Source organism: Oncorhynchus masou, chromosome 19 (genome assembly GCF_036934945.1).
Source record: "Oncorhynchus masou masou isolate Uvic2021 chromosome 19, UVic_Omas_1.1, whole genome shotgun sequence".
NCBI lineage: Eukaryota > Metazoa > Chordata > Actinopteri > Salmoniformes > Salmonidae > Oncorhynchus > Oncorhynchus masou.
Genome location: NC_088230.1, coordinates 155,001 through 179,469, shown reverse-complemented (window position 1 = coordinate 179,469; position 24,469 = coordinate 155,001). Strand labels below are relative to the sequence as shown.

General features: G+C 43.4%; 1 pseudogene; it reads left to right on the top strand.

Annotated features, from left to right (window-relative positions):
* Positions 1–12,142: 12,142 nt before the first annotated feature.
* Positions 12,143–13,801, top strand: LOC135505688 (thyroxine 5-deiodinase-like; annotated as a pseudogene).
* The last annotated feature ends 10,668 nt before the right edge of the window (positions 13,802–24,469 follow it).

Sequence of the window (24,469 nt, the reverse complement as noted above, 5' to 3'; positions counted from 1 at the left end):
TGACAAGTGGACTACACGTCTCGAATGTTCAGAAAGTTAAGCTAACGTAGCAAGAATCTTATTGACTAAAATGATTGAAATGATACAGTACTGCTGGAGTAGGCTAGCTGGCAGTGGCTGCGTTGTTGACTTTGTAGGCTAGCTGGCAGTGGCTGCGTTGTTGACACTACACTAATCAAGTCATTCCATCGAGTGTAATAGTTTCTACAGTGCTGCTATTCGGGGGCTAGCTGGCTAGCTAGCAGTGTTGATTACGTTACGTTACGTTAAAAGAACGACAATAGCTGGCTAGCTAACCTAGAAAATCGCTCTAGACTACACAATTGTCTTAGATACAAAGACGGCTATGTAGCTAGCTAGCTACGATCAAACAAATCAAACCGTTGTACTGTAATGAAGTGAAATGAAAATGTGATACTACCTGTGGAGCGAAGTGGAATGTTGACCGGGTTGTTGAAGTTCTATTCGGTAGACGTTGGCTAGCTGTTGGCTAGCTAGCTAGCAGTATCTCCTACGTTAAGGACGACAAATAGCTGGCTAGCTAACCTCAGTAAATTAAGATAATCACTCTAAGTCTACACACTCTAAACTACACAATTATCTTGGATACGAAGACAGCAAAGACAACTATGTAGCTAGCTAACACTACACTAATCGAGTCGTTCAGTTGAGTGTAATAGTTTCTACAGTGCTAGTAGACGGTGGACGTTAGCTAGCTGCTGGGCAGATAGCAGTGTAGACTACGTTAGGACGACGAAATACGATAATTACGCAATTATCTTTGATACAAAGACGGCTATGTAGCTAGCTAAGAAGAAATTGCTAAGATTAGACAAATCAAACCGTTGTACTATAATGAAATGTAATGAAAATGTAATGAAAAGTTATACTACCTGCGGACCGAAGTGTAGATGCGACCGCTCGCTCCAACCCGGACCGCTCGCTCCAACCCGGAACCGGAATGACAAGTGGACTACACGTCTCGAATGTTCAGAAAGTTAAGCTTACGTAGCAAGAATCTTATTGACTAAAATGATTGAAATGATACAGTACTGCTGGAGTAGGCTAGCTGGCAGTGGCTGCGTTGTTGACTTTGTAGGCTAGCTGGCAGTGGCTGCGTTGTTGACACTACACTAATCAAGTCGTTCCGTTGAGTGAATAGTTTCTACAGTGCTGCTATTCGGGGGCTAGCTGGCTAGCTAGCAGTGTTGATTACGTTACGTTACATTAAAAGAACGACAATAGCTGGCTAGCTAACCTAGAAAATCGCTCTAGACTACACAATTGTCTATGATACAAAGACGGCTATGTAGCTAGCTAGCTACGATCAAACAAATCAAACCGTTGTACTGTAATGAAGTGAAATGAAAATGTGATACTACCTGTGGAGCGAAGCGGAATGTAGACCGGGTTGTTGAAGTTCTATTCGGTAGACGTTGGCTAGCTGTTGGCTAGCTAGCTAGCAGTATCTCCTACGTTAAGGGCGACAAATAGCTGGCTAGCTAACCTCGGTAAATTAAGATAATCACTCTAAGTCTACACACTCTAAACTACACAATTATCTTGGATACGAAGACAGCAAAGACAACTATGTAGCTAGCTAACACTACACTAATCAAGTCGTTCAGTTGAGTGTAATAGTTTCTACAGTGACGGTGGACGTTAGCTAGCTGCTGGGCAGATAGCAGTGTAGACTACGTTAGGACAACGAAATACGATAATTACGCAATTATCTTTGATACAAAGACGGCTATGTAGCTAGCTAAGGAGAGATTGCTAAGATTAGACAAATCAAACCGTTGTACCGTTGTACTATAATGAAATGTAATGAAAAGTTATACTACTAAAGTTATACTACCTGCGGACCGAAGTGTAGATGCTTCCCATTCAAGCCCATGGAGCTTTTATGAACATTTGAAATGGATACAGTCCAAAAGGCTGTACACAAACAACCTATTCCAGACCAGTCTGCACGCTTGAAAGTTTGAATGACCCTTCCAGCTTAAACGGTTGAAGATTAGTTACGGTGCAAACGTTTACCATTCAAGTGTATGGCCATTGAAATGTATTGGGATTTATGCAAACACTGGTTGCAGTGTTAAAAGTATACTTACGTACTTAGACCCATGGCTTCCTAGGGAGCTTATGCCATTGACAACTTCTCTCCATCATAGTCAGTTCTGGGCTGTCTTCTCAATCTAGTTCCACCCCATGCAGAATATTTTGGTGTCTGCCTAGACCTCCCGCCTCCAGGTGTTTCTTGGGTGACCCCTCTTCCGTTTCCCTCGCTGGTTCCAGGATAGGGTTTGCCTGGTGATGTTGGAGGGGGCTTCAGAGGGTGTAGTCGATCCATCCCTGTCTTCTCCTTCAGATGTCCTCTTCCACAGGAATGATGTTGGTGACCTTGTCAGACCAACTGTTGTGCAGGATCTGTCATAGGCACTTATTTAGGAACATTTGGGTTGACTTTATTCTTTGTTTTTTTGTCCTCCATGTTTCTAATCCATAGAGCAGTACTGATTTGACATTACATTGAAAAAGCCAGATTTTTGTATGGGTTGTTATGTTGAATCTCCAGATGTTTCTCAAAGAGACAAAGGCTGATCTGGCATTTTGAGCCTTTAAAAGTAGGAAGTGGTGTTGGTAGCTTTACAGTTATGGCATTTAAGGTGGCTGCAGAAGGCTAAAAAGGGTTAGGGTTAGGGTTAGGGTTAGCTAACCCTAACCCTAACCCTTTAAAAGTAGTAAGTGGTGTTGGTAGCTTTACAGTTACGGCGTTTAAGGTGGCTGCAGAAGGCTAAAAAGGGTTAGGGTTAGGGTTAGCTAACCCTAACCCTAACCCTAACCCTTTAAAAGTAGTAAGTGGTGTTGGTAGCTTAACTGTTATGGTGTTTAAGGTGGCTGCAGAAGGCTAAAAATAAAAAGTATGACAATTCCCAGAGACGTGTTTGCCTTTCAGCAAGCACACCTAATGAAAAAGAGGGTGTTATTTGACCACAGAGATAGGATGTACTTTGAAACTAATCTGCCATTTAAACATGTTGAGTGGGTGATTATAATTGCTGTGTGAAAAATTTAGTAGAGTTAGCAGAGTTTAAGAGGCTATAGGATCATGTCTTACACCACTTGTCCGTGTCAGCACATTTACAGTCTGATCCCCCTCTGACCTGTGCTTTCTATGGACTGCCTTGCAAAAGTGTCCAGACCCCTTGGATTTCTTCACATTTTATTGTGCTACAAAGTGGGATTTAAATACAAAATGTATAACTAAAATGTAGTAATTTCACAAGGGTTTAGACCCTTTGTTTAGGCAAGCCTAAATTAGTTCAGGAGTAAAACGTGGCTTAACAAATCACATAATAAGTTACATGGACTCACTCTGTGTGAAATAACAGGGGTTGACATGATCCTCTGTCCCCCACACATATAACATCTGTAAGGTCCCTCAGTCAAGTCTAGAATTTCAAGCACAGATACAACTACAAAGACCAGGGAGCTTTTCTAAAGCCTCATAAAGAAGGGCAGTGATTGGTAGATGGGTAACAATAACGAATCAGACATTTGAAAATATCTTTAAGCCAAGTTAATAATTATTCGGTGGATTATACACTGAGTGTATAAAGATTAGGAACACCTGCTCCTTCCATGACATAGACTGACCAGGTAAAACCTATGATCCCTTACTGATGTCACCTGTTACGACCACTTAAATCAGTGTACATGAAGGGGCGGAGACAGGTTAAATAAAGATTTTTATGCCTTGAGACAATTGAGACCTGGATTGTGTATGTGTGCCATTCAGAAGGTGATTGGGCAAGACAAAATATTTAAGTGCCTTTGAACGGGGTATGGTAGTATGTGCCAGGTGCAGCGGCATGAGTGTGTCAAGAACTGTAACGCTGCTGGGTTTTTTATACTCAACAGTTTCCCTTGTGTATCAAGAATGGTCCACCTCCAGAAAGACATACAGACAAATTGACACAACTGTGGGAAGCATTGGAGTCAACATGGGCCAGCATACCTGTGGAACCTTTTTGACACCTTGTAGTCCATGACCTGGTAAATCGAGGCTGTTCTGTGGGCAAAAGGTGTTTTGCACACTCAGTGTATATTAAACAACACAGGCACATCAAGTTTCAGTCGTCTTTCTGAACTGATCTGCAGGAATTAAACTGCTCAGGGATGTTACAATAAGGCCATTGGGGATTTTAAAACATCTACAGAGTTCAATGTCTGTGATGGTAGAAAACTAAGGATGGATCAATGACATTGTAGTGACTCCTCAATAATGACCTAAATGAGATGAAGAATACAAATATACAGAATACTGGCATATTTTATGCAACAGGGCACTAAAGTAATAATGTTTGTGTGTGTGACTTTGTCACTTCACCTCCTCACCTTCCAGGTTTCAAGGTTACATAGTTCAAGGAAACACCTCCTCCTTCTCTCTCAGCGGTGAACCTAGCAGCTGTTTGACATACATCACCGTATAATCCGGGTCACGGGTACCAATGTAGCAGACTGGTACATGGAAGCCAGGTCATCTTCAAAAGTCAAGACTGCATTTAGCCTGAGCTACACAAAGTCTCATGTGATCGGTCAGGCAACTAAGTGTTGTTTGGCAAAGCACATCTGCTTTATGCTATCAATTAACAAGATCAATTAACAGATAAATCACAAGATAGGGGAGGGGGGCTGAGAATCTGTTCTCAGGGGGTTGTAGAATTAATACAGTTTTCCTTGCTACAGATGGTGATACCGGTCCGCTAATACAGAGCTAGTAAAGGCCCAGTGCACTGCTTTTGTGAGAATGTTTTTGTAAATTCTCAAATATATCATTTTTTTATATAATCATTTTTCTATTATTATGATTCTTGCCCTTTCTGCTGTTGTCTTTGCCCAATAATTTTGTACTGTGTTTTGTGCTACTAATATGTTGTGCTGCTGCCATGTTGTGTTGCGACCATGTTGTTGTCATGTTGTCTTGCTACTATGCTGTGTTGTTGCCATGCTATGTTGTTGTTTTAGGTCTCTGTTTATGTAGTGTTGTGGTGTCTCTCTTGTCGTGATGTGTGTTTTGTCCTATATTTTTATTTAATGTTTAATCCCAGTCCCCCATCCCTGCAGGAGGCCTTTTGCCTTTTGGTAGGCCGTCATTGTAAATTAGAATTTGTTCTTAACTGACATGCCTAGTTAAATAAAGGTTAAATAAATTACAATTACAATGAAACATTTCAGGGGGTGCTGCAGCACCCTCAATAGCCCTACTTCCTGCGGCTATGTGCATAGACCTACAAAGACTGTATACCAAAATAGACCATCAAAGCCTATTATTGGAGAATGGAAAGTGCAACATGGAGATGTGCATAGATATTTGACAGTGACACTATTGCATTATTTTAACAGGTTCATTATAATGGCATGAATTATTCTGGGGCTGAAAACAATGGGGTGTTGAACTAATTCTTATACTTATCTATGTTAAGATATGTTAAATTGTGTTTGAATTGAAGACAGCACTGAAATAGAGATCAATTGAAACAGATATCATGATTCCCCACAATTATAATATGATCTAAATAGAGATTGTTATATAGGCCTACGTCTGGCCGGTGTATGCGCATATTATATAGGCCTACGCATGTTATATAGGGCTACGCATGTTATATAGGCCTACGCATGTTATATAGGCCTACGCATGTTATATAGGCCTACGCATGTTATATAGGCCTACGCATATTATATAGGCCTACGCATATTATATAGGCCTACGTCTGGCCGGTGTATGCGCATATTATATAGGCCTACGCATATTATATAGGCCTACGCATGTTATATAGGCCTACGCATATTATATAGGCCTACGCATATTATATAGGCCTACGCATATTATATAGGCCTACGCATATTATATAGGCCTACGCATGTTATATAGGCCTACGCATATTATATAGGCCTACGCATATTATATAGGCCTACGCATATTATATAGGCCTACGCATATTATATAGGCCTACGCATATTATATAGGCCTACGCATGTTATATAGGCCTACGTCTAGCGCACTGTCCAAAGCAACAACATATTTCTGATTCACCAATTTACATCTAATCAAAATGTCATGACATCATAATCGATCTCTAAGTGATAGTGCCGAGAATCCGGTGTTTGGATATCTTGGAATGGGTGTTGTTAGGCCGAGACGAAGTAGAGCCAAACCGTGCCAATATATCCTCCAAACACCGGCTTCGAGGGCATTATCCCTTTTATACCACAGATTACCAACATATTCAAATAATTATTGCCATATCTTCATAAAAAATGTTACTTTTATGAATGTATTCATACTATTTCATCCTTCCACAAGATATAGTCCCGACACAAATCTAGAGTTGCTACCCAAGCCGGCTGTTAATTCACTTAGGTTAGGTTGCCAGAGAGGCAACCCAGTCGTTCAGTCTAAATGTTCCATTGCCATACTGGCTGGCAACGTTCTTGTCCCTTGCTTGCTCGCTAGCCAGCAGCTAGTGGGGATCCTTAATAAAATACGAAATAAAAACTATGGCTAACTTACAGTCACGTCAAAAAGTGCAGCCAGAACAACAGCAAAGTAGCTGGATGTGCATTTGTTTAAGCTGTTTTCTAGTGACATTTATTTGGATACATCCATAACAAGGATGGACACTTGTTCAGAGGAGCTAGCCAACAACATAGCTAACACAATCAATCAAATGTATTTATAAAGCCCTTTTTACATCAGCCGATGTCACAAAGTGATATACAGAAACCCAGCCCAAAACCCCAATCAGCAAGCAATGCAGATGTAGAAGCATGGTGGCTAGGAAAAACTCTCTAGAAAGGCAGGATCCTAGGAAGAAATCTAGAGAGGAACCAGGCTATGAGGGGTGGCTAGTCCTCTTCTGGCTGTGGCAGGTGGAGACTATAACAGTACATGGCCAAGATGTTCAAAGGTTCTTAGATGACCAGCAGGGTCAAATAATAATAATCACAGTGGTTGTAGAGCGTGCAACAGAGGGTGCAACAGGTCAGCACCTCAGGAGTAAATGTCAGTTGGCTTTTCATAGACGAGCATTCAGAGTTCGTGTCAGCAGGTGCGGTAGAGAGAGAGATTAAAAAAACAGCATGTCCGGAACGGCAAGGAGTCATCAAGCCAGGTAGTCCTGAGGCATGGTCCCAGGGCTCAGGTCATCCGGAAGGGGAAATGGGAAAGAAAGAACTAGAGGGCGCATACTTAAATTCACACAGGACACCGGATAAGACAGGAGAATTAGCCCCCCAACACATAAACTATTCCAGCATAGATACTGGAGGCTGAGACAGGAGGGGTCGGGAGACACACCCCAGACAGGGCCAACCAGGCAGGATATGACCCCACCCACTTTGCCAAAGCACAGCCCCCACACCACTCGAGGGATAACCGCAAACCACCAACTTACTACCCTGAGACAAGGCTGAGTATAGCCCACGAAGATCTCCCCCACGGCACGAACCCGAGGGTGGCGCCAACCCGGACAGGAAGACCATGTCAGTAACTCAACCTCCTCAAATGACGAGCTCCTCCTATTGACGGCATGGAAGAGCACTAGTAAGCCAATGACTCAGCCCCCGTAATAGGGTCAGAGGCAGAGAATCCCAGTGGAGAGAGGGGAACCGGCCAGGCAGAGACAGCAAAGGCGGTTCATCGCTCCAGTGCCTTCCTGTTCACCTTCGCACCCCTGGGCCAGACTACACTTCAAAATGAAGCTGGATAGACTGCAAACTATCTGCACTTCGTTCTGTTTTACCTTTTTCAATTGACATTTCTTTTTTGTATATTTCCATAAAAATGATGCCAGTTGATTCATGATTTCGACTGGCTGAAAAAACGCTGCCTGTCTGTCTCGTCCCGACACCCGACACATTCATTAGTATGGGACAGCTGGAGATCGAATTTGAACATAGAAACAATGTTTCAAATATCGGAGAGGCAGGCAGCAAGGTTTATACGAATCTCCACTGTTGAAAGCTAAATGTTAGTCTGAAAGAATGTGAGATAATGTCTAGTTGTTTTTTTTACTGGAGATCAAGTTTATAAATTGCCTGGCTGGGCTGATGAGACAGTGGATTGCACAGTCAGATGGAAAAGAGTAAATTGTATGTATTTTATTTTATTTCACCTTTATTTAACCAAGTAGGCAAGTTGAGAACAAGTTCTCATTTACAATTGTGACCTGGCCAAGATAAAGCAAAGCAATTCGACACATACAACAACACAGAGTTACACATGGAGTAAAACAAACATACAGTCAATAATACAGTAGAAAAATAAGTCTATATGCGATGTGAGCAAATGAGGTGAGATAAGGGAGGTAAAGGGGAAAAAGGGGCATGGTGGGGAAGTAAATACAATATAGCAAGTAAAACACTAGAATGGTAGATTTGCAGTGGAAGAATGTGCAAAGTAGAAATAGAAATAATGGGGTGCAAAGGAGCAAAATAAATGAATAAATAAATACAGTAGGGGAAGAGGTAGTTGTTTGGGCTAAATTATAGATGGGCTATGTACAGGGGCAGTAATCTGTGAGCTGCTCTTAAAGCTAGTGAGGGAGATAAGTGTTTCCATTTTCAGAAATGTTTGTAGTTCGTTCCAGTCATTGGCAGCAGAGAACTGGAAGGAGAGGCGGCCAAAGGAAGAATTGGTTTTGGGGGTGATCAGAGAGATATACCTGCTGAAAAAATAGGCATTTAAAATAGGCATTTTAACGTAATAGATTTAGCCGGTGGTAACTTGTGGAATAGACACCGTCTGGAATGCGGGTATAACTAATCAGCATTCAGGATTCGACCCCCCTGTTGTTTAACAACCATTGTGATTAGCAATAAAGCATGTTTTCCTGCTTTATTCCATTTTTACATCGACACAAATCAGCACATTCTTGCCTATTTGGATTAGTTATTTCACCACAAAATATAAGTGAGTCTGAATCAGTTCATGGAAATAAAAAGGTCAAAGCATTTTTAAATGTAGGTCTGTAGGTTTCCTAAAGGACTTGGTCCATTTATTTAACATATTTTGTGACTAGACACGTATGGTTGATTAGTTCCTCAACGCACTAACTGGATTATGGTGTTATTATGATGGATTGTGGTGTGCTTTCTGGCGCCTCGTGACTGCCGTAGCATCACTCAAGTGTGTGCTGTACTTTGATAGTAGTGAAGAGTAGCTAGCTAGATTCTAATCCAGTGGTTAGTAAGGTAGTATGGGGCCCCTTGGGGTAAGACACCTCCCTGCAATTATCACCAAAAACATGAGATGTCCCCAAAAAAATAAAGTTCAACAGTTCCTCTGGCTGCCACTACAACTTTCCTCTGTTTCAAAAAACATGTTGAAGTCATTCCATCAAAACAATTTGGAGGTAAATTGATCAAAGTTTTGGTCATTTACAAAAAGTTGCAGATATAATCCAATGAATCAGATCCATATTTCAATGACATATACATGTCGGGAAGCCTTAAGATAAATCCATTTGTTTAGAGAATTGTTTCATATTGTTTTTGAGTAAGTAATAATATGTTAGGTTAGTATCAGTGGAGGCTGCTGAGGGGAGGAAACTCATAATAATGGCTGGAATGGAGTCAATGGAATGGTATCAAACACATCAAACACATGGTTTCCATGTGTTTGATACCACTCCATTGACTCCATTCTAGCAAATATTATGAGCTGTCCTCCCCTCAGCTGCCTTCACTGGTTAGGCTGTTAGCCCAATTAGCCAACTAGCAACCTCACTAGCAGAAAGTCTGAGGTCAAATAAATGCTAGTCAACTAGTTAGCATAAGCTAACATCTGCCAGTTAGCTTGCTAGAAACCTCACTAGTAGAAAGTCTGAGGTAAAATAAATTATAGCCAGTGAGTTAGCATAAGATAATGTTTGCTAACATAGCTAGCTATCCCCCAGTTAGCAGGATTAGAATTAGGGTTAGGGGTCTGAGTTAGAATAATGGTTAGGGTCAGAATAGAGGTTTGGTTTAGAATAGGGGTCAGGGTCAAATTAGGGGTTACGGTTTAGGGTTAGGGTCAGAATAGGATTTTTTATTAAAAAAATATATATATATTGAATGTTTAAACCATACAATATACATATACTTGCAGTGAAGCCGCTAAACATCTACATCACATTAGTCATCTAATAGACTACATTCTAGAGTGACACACAGAAGCAGCCAGGGTCAATGCCCTGCTCAAGGGCACATCGACAGATCGCCCACAAGGTCAAAAAACAGGGACCTGAACCAGCGATCCATCAGCCACCGGCCCAAGCTTTCAACCGCCAGCCCTCCAAGATCCCCCCCACAGTTCCCCAAGAGCTGGCCCTCAACCATCCGAGAACCCCCCCCATTACAAACTATTGAAAACCTTTTGCTCTTGAATTTCATTTTAAAGACTGCTGGGATTTAAAATCTTGCCTTATTCAAATGATCATGAGTTTAGATGAACTGTACATAATGTTTGTAAGGAAAAGGTCAAAGAAAAAAGAGAATGTATGTGCAAGTGAGTTAAAAATAGCTACACATCTGTGAAACCCTATGGCACAATCCTCTGTTGGGGTAAATTGACGCCAATAGAGGAGTGGAGGTGGGGGTGGTGGCATTTTCTTACCCTGGTAGCTGATCAAAATGCCCCTTTCCTAAAAAAAAAAATGTTATTTAACAAAAAACAGTCAGATGTAGCCATGTATTTTCCTTTATAGTTTGTTACCCTAAGCATGGCCATCATCCACCCTCCAAAAATTCTATGAACTTAGGTTTTCTTGTCAGCAATTAGACTTTACTCTAACTTCATCTGATCTGACCGAGTTCTACTAAGAAACCACAGACAGCGTGGATGGCTAGACACCGCGATGACAACGTGCTGCCTGCCTGCCTGCTACCGACTCTCCCATTTGACCACCTCCTCTGTCCGCTGACCTCAATCAAGCCATTAACTGTCTCAACCTTCAGTCTCTTGACCGTCGACAACTCATGATTAATTATGTTGTTGTTTTAAGTTGTTTGTGTCCTGTTGTTGCTGCTTACTGCTTAGCTTAACAGCGCTTGGAGATGTTTTTATGGAATGAATAGCTAGCTTTATATAAGTTATATACAATATGTATTATTGTTATTATTAATAATAATAGTATTATTATTATCATCTTTTACCTTGTCTGTAACACCACCTGTCATACCGGATATCATTTCATAACTCAGTTTTATAGGGGTGAGTAATCTATCTCATTGCCTTGAGAAGGAATCAGGTACGTAACAGTCGCATTGGGAAAGTTGCGAGAGAGGGGAGGATACTGACCTCAGATAACCGAGGCTTTTTTGGAGGTGCCCAATGCGCACTGCACATCATTGGTATGCGAGAGCGCCGTCTAGTGTGAAAAGATTTTGTGAATGTTAAACCCCTTATCTGAAATACACAAAGAATACACAAATGACTTGTTTCACTCAGGTTCGTGAAACAAGTAATCAAAGGGCATAGATACATGTAATGATTGGGCATACATTTAAATTAATCAACAAAAAGAATGAATTGCTCTCGACCTATTTCATTCCTATTCGTTTATATTCAATACGTCACCGATTCAACAGCATGAACATGGAATATGTATTTCTTCTCAAACTGATCACAACAGTCTAAATTGTTTTAATCACAAAAAATGACAGATTCTGTCTTTATCATCGTGTTTGATTTGAAGAGGTGGGTATGTTTTTTTTAAACCCTAAATGTGTGAGTTTTGATCACATTTATGTCAAGTTTAAATTCACCATAGGCTAATGTTCATTTGACGTCACTTTCTGACCCACAAACGGGTGTTGTTGTAAATCATGCTATTTCTTCATTTGGAGTTCATTTACCGGTAACCACAATGATTCACCCCAAAAGAAGTGCCAGATATCGACGTGACAGGTTTGAGTCTGCAAAAAAACGGACCCATGGCCGTGATCACCCCCCCTCTCTCTCTCTCTCTCTCACACACACTCTCTCTCTATCTCTCTCTCCCTTCCTCTATCCATCTCTCTCTCAGTTGACGGGAGGTAATCCCCGCCATGTGAGAGGGCGGCACGAGCTGTGGAGGTGGGTTGTTTTTCATTCACATCCTGCTGCACCTATAAAAAGCACAACTCTGTGAGACAGAGCCTGAAAACAGATGGGAAAAGGTGACTGATACGATTGTCTATATCTGCATGCTTACATTGCCGGCCAGACATCATCGGTAGGGCGAGATGCAGAAGTCTGCAGGTGTCCTGACGGTGCTGGCCCTGAAACACACAGCTCTATGTCTGATTCTGCTGCCCCGGTTCCTCCTGGCAGCGCTGATGCTGTGTCTCCTGGACGTCCTGTGCATCAGGAGGAAAGTGCTGCTGAAGATGGAGGGCAGCAGCCCCGAAGACCCGCCTGTCTGCGTCTCCGACTCCAACAAGATGTTCACCGTGGAGTCGCTCAGGGCCGTGTGGTACGGGCAGAAATTAGACTTTTTCAAATCCGCGCACCTTGGACTTATCGCGCCCAACACTGAGGTTGTGCAGCTGCAGGAGCGGCGCAGAGTCAGGGTCCTAGACTATGTGAAAGGGAGGAGACCTCTCATCCTCAACTTCGGCAGTTGCTCCTGACCACCGTTCATGACGCGCCTGGCTGCGTTTCAGCGCGTCGCGAGCCAGTATGCGGACATCGCCGACTCCCTGCTTGTATATATCGAGGAGGCGCATCCCTCGGACGGCTGGGTGAGCTCCGACGCGCCATACCAGATCCCCAAGCACTGCTGTCTTGAGGACAGACTGAAAGCCGCTCAGCTGATGCACTCGGAGGTTCCATGCAGCAGTGTGGTGGTGGATACTATGGACAACTCGTCCAACGCGGCTTACGGAGCCTATTTTGAGAGACTTTATATCCTGAGGGATGAGCGGGTCGTGTATCAGGGGGGCAGGGGACCGGAGGGCTACCGGATATCAGAGCTTAGGAATTGGCTCGAGCAATACCGGAATGATTTGGAGAATTCCAGCAGAACAGTGGTGGTCCACGTTTAACTTAAAGATAACCATTAGGCGCGTGAAGTGTCCACACAGTGAAGAAGTATTCAGATGCTGCTACAAACTCTTGACACACTGCACATATGACTAGGCCTATACATGTTGTTTTGGTTCAGAAGCATTATAGAATTAGTACACATATTAGTAATGTTTATTATGATGTAAAACGCACGATAGGCTTAGTTGTTCAGTTGTGCTCGTCTTGACACTAATTATTTGTTTTGTTGTTTGTTTGTTTTTGTAAGGAGCTGTCTTTGATTTGAACTTGTGCAAAAGTTTGACTTATTTCAGTTTGACCTACATTTGATTATGATCACTTTATTTTTATACTATATGGTCACTACCTTGTGTGTGTGTGTGTGTGTGTGCGTGTGCGTGTGCGTGTGCGTGTGTGTGTGTGCGTGTGTGTGTGCGTGTGTGTGTGTGTGTGTGTGTGTGTGTGTGTGTGTGTGTGTGTGTGTGTGTGTGTGTGTGTGTAAAAGAGAGAGAGAGAGAGAGAGAGTGTGTGCGTGCGTGAGGCTAAATGGCTAATACCTTTTACTCTAGTGTTGTTGTGAAGTTCGGTTTTTAAAGGGTTTTAAACCAGGAAACTGATACTGATGTTGTTTGATACTAGAGTACTTGGCGACTAGCAATGTCTTCAATGAACAAATTGCCAAACGGTTCTGTAAATTGTTTATATTTTATTGAACAAATATTTGTAATAAATGTTAGAACATATTGATCTTATGACTCCTGAGTGCATCTTACTGGCAAGTAAGTCTAGGCCTATTTGTTCATTATCATACGCTGATGTTATGTCATCCTTATCTTTTCAATGCAAATTGTCCACTTCACGTGCATGTTCAGAGGGAGAGAGAAAGACAGATAATAGCTCCGATGTGTCTCTGGTTATCATTGATTAGGTGGCAATGATTAAGTAGGCGTATGTTAACCATTCAATTCCTTTTTAAATCAACCGAAATCAAGAAATCAGTTCAAATTCAAGTGAAAATTGGTGATGTTTTGTGTTTTAATGTATTCATTTTATTTTAGCTTTATTTTACCAGATTAGTCTCATTGATATTAAAAATCTAAAAGAGACCTGACTAAAATAGCAGCACTCAAAGTTGTAGACCCGTCTACAATATAAAACACAGAGCAGTATAGTTTAAAACATTTTGCAGAGGAGCTCTTAGTCATGCAATATTACATCTAACTAATATGTTTGGTCCAGTATTTCTCAAGTGAACAAATGTGCATGAAAACGAGTCGTCTATCTTTGAATGACAACAAACATTTCATTGAAGAATCCCTACTGTTGACCAATGACCATTGAAGGGGCAAAGACTTTGTGAGCACGACCACGCAAAAAAAAACTTGCAGAAGAACAAAACGAACAAAAACATCACATAATGTCTTCATAATATATGCACAAACTGTTCCAAACTGTTTCGGATGGGAAGCATGAGGATGCCAATAAGGCACAAATTATTTGGGGAGGTGTGATGCATCTAGGGGTCAAAACATTGACAGCCCCCGACTTCATTGTCCCTAGCTTTAAACCAACTTAAGGAGGCAAGCTCCTGCAATTTAATGTCCCTTAATAGCTAATTCGAAGAAGAAGGGCCAGAGAATGCTTTTTTGCCTATCTCTGTACGGTGATTTTGTGACAAATTGTTTCTTCATATCTAGTTCATGTCCCGAATTCAAGTGAAATTGATCCTTGGCACCACCTCAATTGTATCCAGATTGGGAACACCAAGTATACACAGCTACAGTATATTGATTTGATGAAGTGAAACCATTGTGTAGTATTATATGTCATGTTGATGGGTGATTGGGAATCCCCTATAATGGAAGGCACTTAATGCTGTGTTTTTGTTTAGCCCCAAGGTGATCTCTTTCTCTCTCTCTCTCACACACACACGCAATGAATTAGCGACGCGATTAAGATCCAAGTGGCCTGTGCCATCCTTGATTTAATGTTATCAACTCTGTTAGCAGCCACTTAATCTCTATCTGTATAAGCTCTCTCTCTCTCTGTGTATATGTGTGTGTGTTGCTGTGATGCAAAGTCCCTCTAAAATACAGACCATAGTAAGTCCTGGGGCTAGATCAATCAACTACAGGCTTAGGAGGCTTTTATATATATATATAGATACACACACACACACACACACACACACACACACACACACACACACACACACACACACACACGTGTGCTCCTTCATCCCCATAATCACCTGTACAACTCACTCCATCTCCACACCATTCAAACAGTGTTTGTATTCACCTAATGTTCTTTGTGTGTATACCTTATTTGACCTGAACCTTGACCCCCATGGCCAGACCTCATCCTATACTCCTGGGGCTTGTTAACCCTTTCAAAAGGTGAATCTGCTTGACCCATGAGGTTGTAACAACAGAGCTGCACTTGTGTTGCCGTGAAGACATCACAACCAATCAAAGAGAGGCGCACCAACAGGAACTGTCATTAAGGAATTCAGAATAACAGTGGGCTTCTTGGCCCTGGATCTGCCAATACAGATACAGAACCAGGAACAGATAAAAGGAAATTAAATGAAAGGGTAGTATGTCCACCCACTCTGCCTGGAATGGGTGAAAACGCGCGTTCCTTATGTTATAAAATGAATTTTATCTGCAAGGATAATGAGGAAGCATTGTAAACACTACCCTATAACTACCAGCTATACTGATGAGGTAACGTTTTATTTAATTTAAAACAGGTATTCCCAAACTGGGATACGCGCAATGCTGTAAGGGGGTACGCCAAATAAAAATGTGATTCACATTTTTAAAAAACAGTACATTTATATTTTCCAACTGTGCTATACATTTGGGTAAGTTTTTTTCCTCGCCTAAGTAGCCTCGTTTCACTGCCAAAAATGAAATTAAACCATCTAGTTTAAGGAGTCAAATAATCAACATTAGTTGAATAATTAGTCAAATAATTAACATTAATAATTAACATTAACCGTTACTGTCTCGCAGGAATCCTTCACTCTTGCGCAGATATTTAGAAACAAAACATGACAATTTGAAAAATAAGCCACAGGAGTTTTTTGAGCGAGAATTAAGACGACTTTCGAGTATTAAGACATGTATAAAAGCAACAGACACCAGTAATAAGAAGGGGCTAGAAGCGTCTTACATGGTGAGCTACCGAGTGGCTAGGACAGGCAAGCCCCATTATTGTGGAGGACTTCATTCTTTTTATTTTACCCCTTTTTCTCCCCAATTTCATGGTATCCAATTGTTTTTAGTAGCTACTATCTTGTCTCATCACTACAACTCCCATATGGGCTCGGGAGAGACGAAGGTTGAAAGTCATGCATCCTCCGACACACAACCCAACCAAGCCTCACTGCTTCTTAACACAGCGCATCCAACCCAGAAGCCAGCCGCACCAATGTGTCGGAGGAAACACCTTGCACCTGGCAACCTTGGTTAGCGCACATTGCGCCCGGCCCGACACAGGAGTCGCTGGTGCGCACGGCCAAACCCTCCCTAACCCGGACGACGCTAGGTCAATTGTGCGGACCTCCCGGTCGCAGCCGGTTACGACAGAGCCTGGGAGCGAACCCAGAGTCTCTGATGGCACGGCTGGCGCTGCAGTACAGCGCCTTTAACCACTGCGCCACCTGGGAGGCCGGACTGGACTTCATTCTTCCCTCTGTCGCAGATATGGCTGGGACCATGCTGGGGAGAAAGACCAAACAAACAGACAATGCCTTCATCAAATTACATTGTTTCACAACGCATCAGTGATATGGCAGGAGATGTTTTGAAACAATTACTGCTTTGCAATCTGTAACATTAATGCTAGTATGAATTCAAAATGAAGGGATGACGCTTTTGGTCTTTAGCAGAGCGCTGAGACAGAACTGCACCCACGCCAATGTCAGAGGCATCCACCTCTACCACGAAGGGAAGGATCCGCATGAACTGGAATGTGTGTAGAAGAAAACCAACATTTCAGGTCCTGGAACGCCTTCTCAGCAGCAGGGGTCCAGCTTACATGCCCAGCCGAGCCCTTGGTGAGCGCTGTCAATGGCGCAGCCACCAAACTAAGGTCTTTCACAAATCTCCGGAAGTAATTAGCAAAACCCCAAAAACACTGGACTTGCTTGACTGTCCTGGGCCGCAGCCAGTTGACCACTGCTTCTACCTTTTGGGAGGCCAGCCGCACACAGCCCTGAGACACCCCAGGAAGGAGATCTGAGGAAAGTGAGACTCACACTTTTCAGCCTTCACGAACAAGTGGTGAGAGAGAGGAGTCTTTGAAGGACCTGGCGAACATGTTGAATGTGTTCAACCATGGACCTGGAGAAGATGAGGATGTCATCCAGGTACACAACACGAACTGGTGAAGGAAGTCGCACAGCACATCATTAACCTGGGCCTGGAAAATGGCTGGAGCATTTGTAAGTCCAAATGGCATGACACGGTACTCATAATATCCATTTGGGGTGTTGAACGCTGTATTCCATTCATCTCCCTGTCTGATGCGTACCAGATTGTACGTGTTCCGTAAATTCAATTTTGAGAAAACCGTAGCTCCCTGGAGTCTCTCAAAGGCTGATGACATAAGAGGAAGAGGGTAGAGGTTCTTGATGGTAATGTTATTTAAATCCCTGTAATCATTTCATACCAAGATGGCATAGCAGTCAGAGGTCCTTTGTCCTCGTCTTGTCGTGTCCCGTGTATATATATATTTACGTATTTCTTTGCATATCTTTTATATATTTTATTTTCCAAAAACTCAACTTCAAAACACTCTCCTGCAACCCGCCTCGCCAATTTAAAAAAAGTATTATTTACCTCAAATCTGAAATCCACAATAGAAGCTAGCCAGAAACTAACCAGAAGCTATCCAGAAACTAACCAGAAGCTAGCCAGAACCTAACCAGAAGCTAGCCAGAACCTAGCCAGTTTACTGGCTAACGTTACTATTCAGCTAACCACGGTTTGTGGTCATCAGCTATCCTTTAGCTCGAAAAGCTATCACCAGTTTTGTACAACACGACTCAGACCAGAGCATACCGGACCTATTTACTCTCCATATCCCCGGATTTCAACCTCAAGCTCTGGACATTTACACCTGGATCTCGCAGCTAGCTGCTATCTGTGTGACTATTGGCTTACGTCGATCCCGGCGCGAACATAAATTATTCCGGAGCTAGCCATCTGAAGAGTTCCATCAGCCACTCCTGGGCTACAATCACCTATCCGGACCCGTTTTACTACCGATGCGGAGCCCCACCGGGCCTTCACGACTGGACTACCGTTATCTGCCCGAGTGAGTTATCCAACTGGCCCCTCCATCCCGACGTTACCTGAATGCCCATCTGCGGCCCGCTAATCGTTAGCTGTCTTATCGGCTGCTATCTGAATAGGTCTATCGGACAACTTTTCTTGGGTCACTATAACTATATCTATTTTGACAATTGGATTGGTCCCCTCTACCACACGGAACCCCACTAATCTACCGACGGAAACGCACGAGTTGGCTAAAATCAGACCTCCATCCTATGCTAGCTTGCTACCGATGGCCCGGCTAGCTGTCTGGATTGCCGTTACCTCAACCATTTCACTACTCACTGGACCCTTATGATCACTCAACTAAGCATGCCTCTCCTTAATGTCAATATGCCTTGTCCATTGCTGTTCTGGTTAGTGTTTATTGGCTTATTTCACTGTAGAGCCTCTAGCCCTGCTCATTATACCTTAGCCAACCTTTCAGTTCCACCACCCACACATGCAATGATATCACCTGGTTTCAATGATGTTTCTAGAGACAATATCTCTCTCATCATCACTCAATACCTAGGTTTACCTCCACTGTAGTCACATCCTACCATACCTTTGTCTGTACATTATACCTCAAAACTATTTTATCGCCCCCAGAAACCTCCCTTTACTCTCTGTTCCGGACGTTCTAGACGACCAATTCTCATAGCTTTTAGCCGTACCCTTATCCTACTCCTCCACTGTTCCTCTGGTGATGTAGAGGTGAATCCAGGCCCTGCAGTGCCAAGCTCCACTCCTATTACCCAGGCGCTCTCTTTTGATAACTTCTGGAACCGTAATAGCCTTGGTTTCATGCATGTTAACATTAGAAGCCTCCTCCCTAAATGTGTTTTATTCACTGCTTTGGCACACTCTGCCAACACGGATGTTCTAGCCGTGTCTGAATCCTGGCTTAGGAAGACCACCAAAAATTCTGAAATCTCCAACCCTAACTACAACATTTTCAGACAAGATAGAACGGCCAAAGGGGGTGGTGTTGCAATCTACTGCAAAGATAGCCCGCAGAGTTCTGTCTTACTATCCAGGTCTGTACCCAAACAATTTGAACTTCTACTTTTAAAAATCCAACTCTCTAAAAACAAGTCTCTCACCGTTGCCGCCTGCTATAGACCTCCCTCTGCCCGCAGCTGTGCTCTGGACACCATATGTGAACTGATTGCCCCCCATCTATCTTCAGAGCTCCTGCTGCTAGGCGACCTAAACTGGAACATGCTTAACACCCCAGCCATCCTACAATCTAAGCTTGATGCCCTCAATCTCACACAAATGATCAATGAACCTACAAGGTACCACCCCAAAGCTGTAAACACGGACACCCTCATAGATATCATCCTAAACAACTTTCCCTCTAAATACACCTCTGCTGTTTTCAACCAAGATCTCAGCAATCACTGCCTCATTGCCTGCATCCGTAATGGGTCAGCGGTCAAACAACCTCCACTCATAACTGTCAAAAGCTCCCTGAAACACTTCCGCGAGCAGGCCTTTCTAATCGACCTAGCTGGGGTATCCTGGAAGGATATTGATCTCCTCCCGTCAGTAGAGGATGCCTGGTTATTTAAAATAAAAAAATACTTCCTCACCATCTTAACTAAACATGCCCCATTCAAGAAATTTAGAACCAGGAACAGATATAGCCCTTGGTTCTCTCCAGACCTGACTGCCCTTAACCAACACAAAAACATCCTATGGCGTTCTTCATTAGCATCGAACAGCCCCCGTGATATGCAACTTTTCAGGGAAGCTAGAAACCAATATACACAGGCAGTGAGAAATGCAGAGGCTTGCTTTTGCAAGCAGAAATTTGATTCCTGCAACACAAACTCAAAAAAGTTCTGGGACACTGTAAAGTCCATGGAGAATAAGAACACCTCCTCCCAGCTGCCCACTGCACTGAGGATAGGAAACACTGTCACCACCGATAAATACACTATAATTGAGAATTTCAATAAGCATTTTTCTATGGCTGGCCATGCTTTCCACCTGGCTACCCCTACCCCGGTCAACAGCACTGCACCCCCCACTGCAACTCGCCCAAGCCTTCCACATTTCTCCTTCTTCCAAATCCAGTCAGCTGATGTTCTGAAAGAGATGCAAAATCTGTACCCCTACAAATCAGCCGGGCTAGACAATCTGGACCCTTTCTTTCTAAAATTATCTTCCGAAATTGCTGCCCCTATTACTAGCAAGTTCAACCTCTCTTTCGTGTCGTCTGAGATTCCCAAAGATTGGAAAGCAGCTGCGGTCATCCCCCTCCTCAAAGGCGGGGACACTCTTGATCCAAGCTGCTACAGACCTAAATCTATCCTACCCTGCCTTTCTAAGGCCTTTGACAGCCAAGTCAACAAAAAGATTATCGACCATTTCGAATCCCACCATACCTTCTCCGCTATGCAATCTGATTTTAGAGCTGGTCAAGGGTGCACCTCAGCCACGCTCAAGGTCCTAAACGATATCTTAACCTCCATCGATAAGAAACAATACTGTGCAGCCGTATTCATTGACCTGACCAATGCTTTCGACTCTGTCAATCATCACATCCTCATCGGCAGACTCGATAGCCTTGGTTTCTCAAATGATTGGTTCGCCTGGTTCCCCAACTACTGATCTGATAGAGATCAGTGTGTCAAATCGGAGGGCCTGTTGTCCGGGCCTTTGGCAGTCTCCATGGGGGTGTCACAGGGTTCAATTCTTGGACCGAATCTCTTCTCTGTATACATCAATGATGTCGCTCTTGCTGCTGGTGAGTCTCTGATCCATCTCTACGCAGACGACACCATTCTGTATACTTCTGGCCCTTCTTTGGACACTATGTCAACAACCTCCAGACGAGCTTCAATGCCATACAACTCTCCTTCTGTGGCCTCCAATTGCTCTTAAATACAAGTAAAAGTAAATGCATGCTCTTCAACCGATCGCTGCCTGCACCTGCCCGCCCGTCCAACATCACTACTCTGGACGGCTCTGACTTGGAATATGTGGACAAATACAAATACCTAGGTGTCTGGTTAGACTGGAAACTCTCCTTCCAGACTCATATCAAACATCTCCAATCCAAAGTTAAAACTATAATTGGCTTTCTATTTTGCAACAAAGCATCCTTCACTTATGCTGCCAAACATACCCTCATAAAACTGACGATCCTACCGATCCTCGACTTCGGCGATGTCATTTACAAAATAGCCTCCAATACCCTACTTAATAAATTGGATGCAGTCTATCACAGTGCCATTAGTTTTGTCACCAAAGCCCCATATACTACCCATCACTGCGACCTGTACGCTCTCGTTGGCTGGCCCTCGCTTCATACTCGTCGCCAAACCCACTGGCTCCAGGTTATCTATAAGACCCTGCTAGGTAAAGTCCCCCCTTATCTCAGCTCGCTGGTCACCATAGCAGCACCCACCTGTAGCACGCACTCCAGCATTTATATCTTTCTGGTCACCCCCAAAACCAATTCTTCCTTTGGCCGCCTCTCCTTCCAGTTCTCTGCTGCCAATGACTGGAACGAACTACAAAAATCTCTGAAACTGGAAACACTTATCTTCCTCATTGGCTTTAGGCACCAGCTGTCAGAGGAGCTTACAGATAACTGCACCTGTACATAGCCCATCTATAATTTAGCCCAAACAACTACCTCTCCCCCTACTGTATTTATTTATTTTGCTCCTTTGCACCCCATTATTTCTATCTCTACTTTGCACATTCTTCCACTGCAAATCTACCAATCCAGTGTTTTACTTGCTATATTGTATTTACTTCGCCACCATGTCCTTCTTTTTGCATTTACTTCCCTTATCTCACCTCCTTTGCTCACATTGTATATATACTTATTATTCTACTGGATTATTGACTGTATGTTTGTTTTACTCCATGTGTACCTCTGTGTTGTTGTATGTGTCGTACTGCTTTGCTTTATCTTGGCCAGGTCACAATTGTAAATGAGAACTTGTTCTCAACTTGCCTACCTGGTTAAATAAAGGTGAAATAGATGTATTTTTTAAATCGATACAGGGACGTAATCCTCCATCCCTCATTCCAACAACAAAAAACCCGCTACTGCAGGTGAAGTGGACGGCCAAATAACCAGCCGCCAGCTAATTTAACTGTTCATGGCTGCAGTCTCTGGACCAGAGAGAGAATACAGCCCTCCGCTCGGAAGAGTGGTGGCGGGTAGAAGGTTGATGGCACAATCGTAGGACCTGTAAGGAGGCAGTTCGCTGGCCCTTCGTTTGCTGAAGACATGACCCAGATCCCAGTAATCCCGAGGTACGCGGGAAAGATCAGGCTTGTCATCCCCAGCCAGGGGAACAGGAGAATCGGAAGCCTCCTGACGAGCAGGGCCGGAAAGGTGTGGAGAGAGCTGCTGGCAGTTGGACTGCCATGAAGGATTCCATCCGAGAACTCTTCCCAAGGGCCAATCAATTTCAGGATTATGGATAGAAAGCCACGGATGTCCAAGAACCAGGGGAAGCTCAGGAGAGTCCACCAAATGTTACTAGATAAACTCCACATGATAATCCAGAACTCATAGCTGTTGCTTCACCTTCCCAGACCCTAGGGGTTGACCATCCAGCGCAGTGACCAACAATAGAATGTCCAGTTTAGTGAGAGGCAGCCCCTGTTGGCAAGCTAATATGCAATCCAGAAAACAGCCGGTATCCCCAGAGTCTATGAAAGTAGGAATGTCCAACTGCCCAAGTCAATGGTGTAATCAGCTACGCTCTGGTGGCCCTGCTGAAGCCCAATGAGTCTTTGAACAGCGTTCCTGCCACTGATGGAGTGATCAAAAACCCTATTAATCTCCTGGGTGAAGCTTTGCCAATTAAAACAAATGTCTGATTGCTGCTCCCATATAGCTGTGGCCCAGGCCAGAGCTTGTCCTGAGAGCAAGGAGATGACGTATGCCATTATGCTTGGGGGGAAACGTTGATGCCTGCAGCTCAAAGGCCAGTGAGCATTGGAGCAGGAACCCACGGCACCTCCCTGGATGCCTCTCATAGCGTTCCGGTGCCGTGAGATGAGGCTCCCGCAGGGAGGAAGACGCTGAGCTGGTATGGAGTGGAGGATTAGGAACAGCCACAGGTGCAGCAGCCGTTGCTCCCGCCTGTTCTGTCTGCAGAGTGGACACGAGTTCTTAAATCATCCGACAATGTCTGCAGCCATGCCTCATGGCGACCAATCACAGTTCCATGGTGGGTGAGAGCCAACCGTAAATGTTGGAGTTTGGAATGTTCCTCGGACAACTGCGAAATCTCTGCTGGGTCCAGTGTAAGCTTAGGTCTACTGTAACAATAATGCTAGTATGAACTCGAACCCAGGCGCAGAGAAACAGCAAGCAGAGGTAAGGGTAAATCCAGAACTTTTACAACCTCACAAGAGCACACTAATAAAACATGAGACCTAAGCAAAGATACAGGCCAACCGAGGAATCTAAATAACAAGGCAACCAGGTGAACAGAGAAGGTAATAAAACCCGGGTGAATCCAATAACTACAAATCAGGGTAACCTGGAAACTAGAAAACAGGGTAAGGGTGCCCTCCAGCGGTAACCTAAGGAAACAACAATCAAATAACACAGAAACTGTGACACATACAAGCCAGATAATTATATGTGTTACAGCTGGATGAGTCAACAGACGTGAGTCCGTTACGTTTATGGGGGGTCAATTAAGGAAGACATCCTATTCTGCAAACCATTGGAAACCAAGACAACATAAGGGGATATTTTTTAAGTACTGGATAGCTTGGTGACATGAAATGGACTTTGGTGGTCAAGATGTGTTGGTATGTATACTGATGGTGCAAAAGCCATGACAGGGAGACATAGTGGAATGGTAACACACTTGCAAGCAGTGGCTCCCGACGCCACTTGGGTACACTGCAGCATCCACCGAGAGGCACATGTTGCCAAGGGAATGCCTGACAGCTGTTGAAAGATGTTTTGGACACTACAGTGAAAATTGTTAACTTTGTTCTAGCAAGGCCCCTGAACTCCTGTGTATTTTCTGCATTATGCAATGATAAGGGTAGCGGCCATGTAAAGCTTTTACAACATACAGAGGTGCGTTTTTAT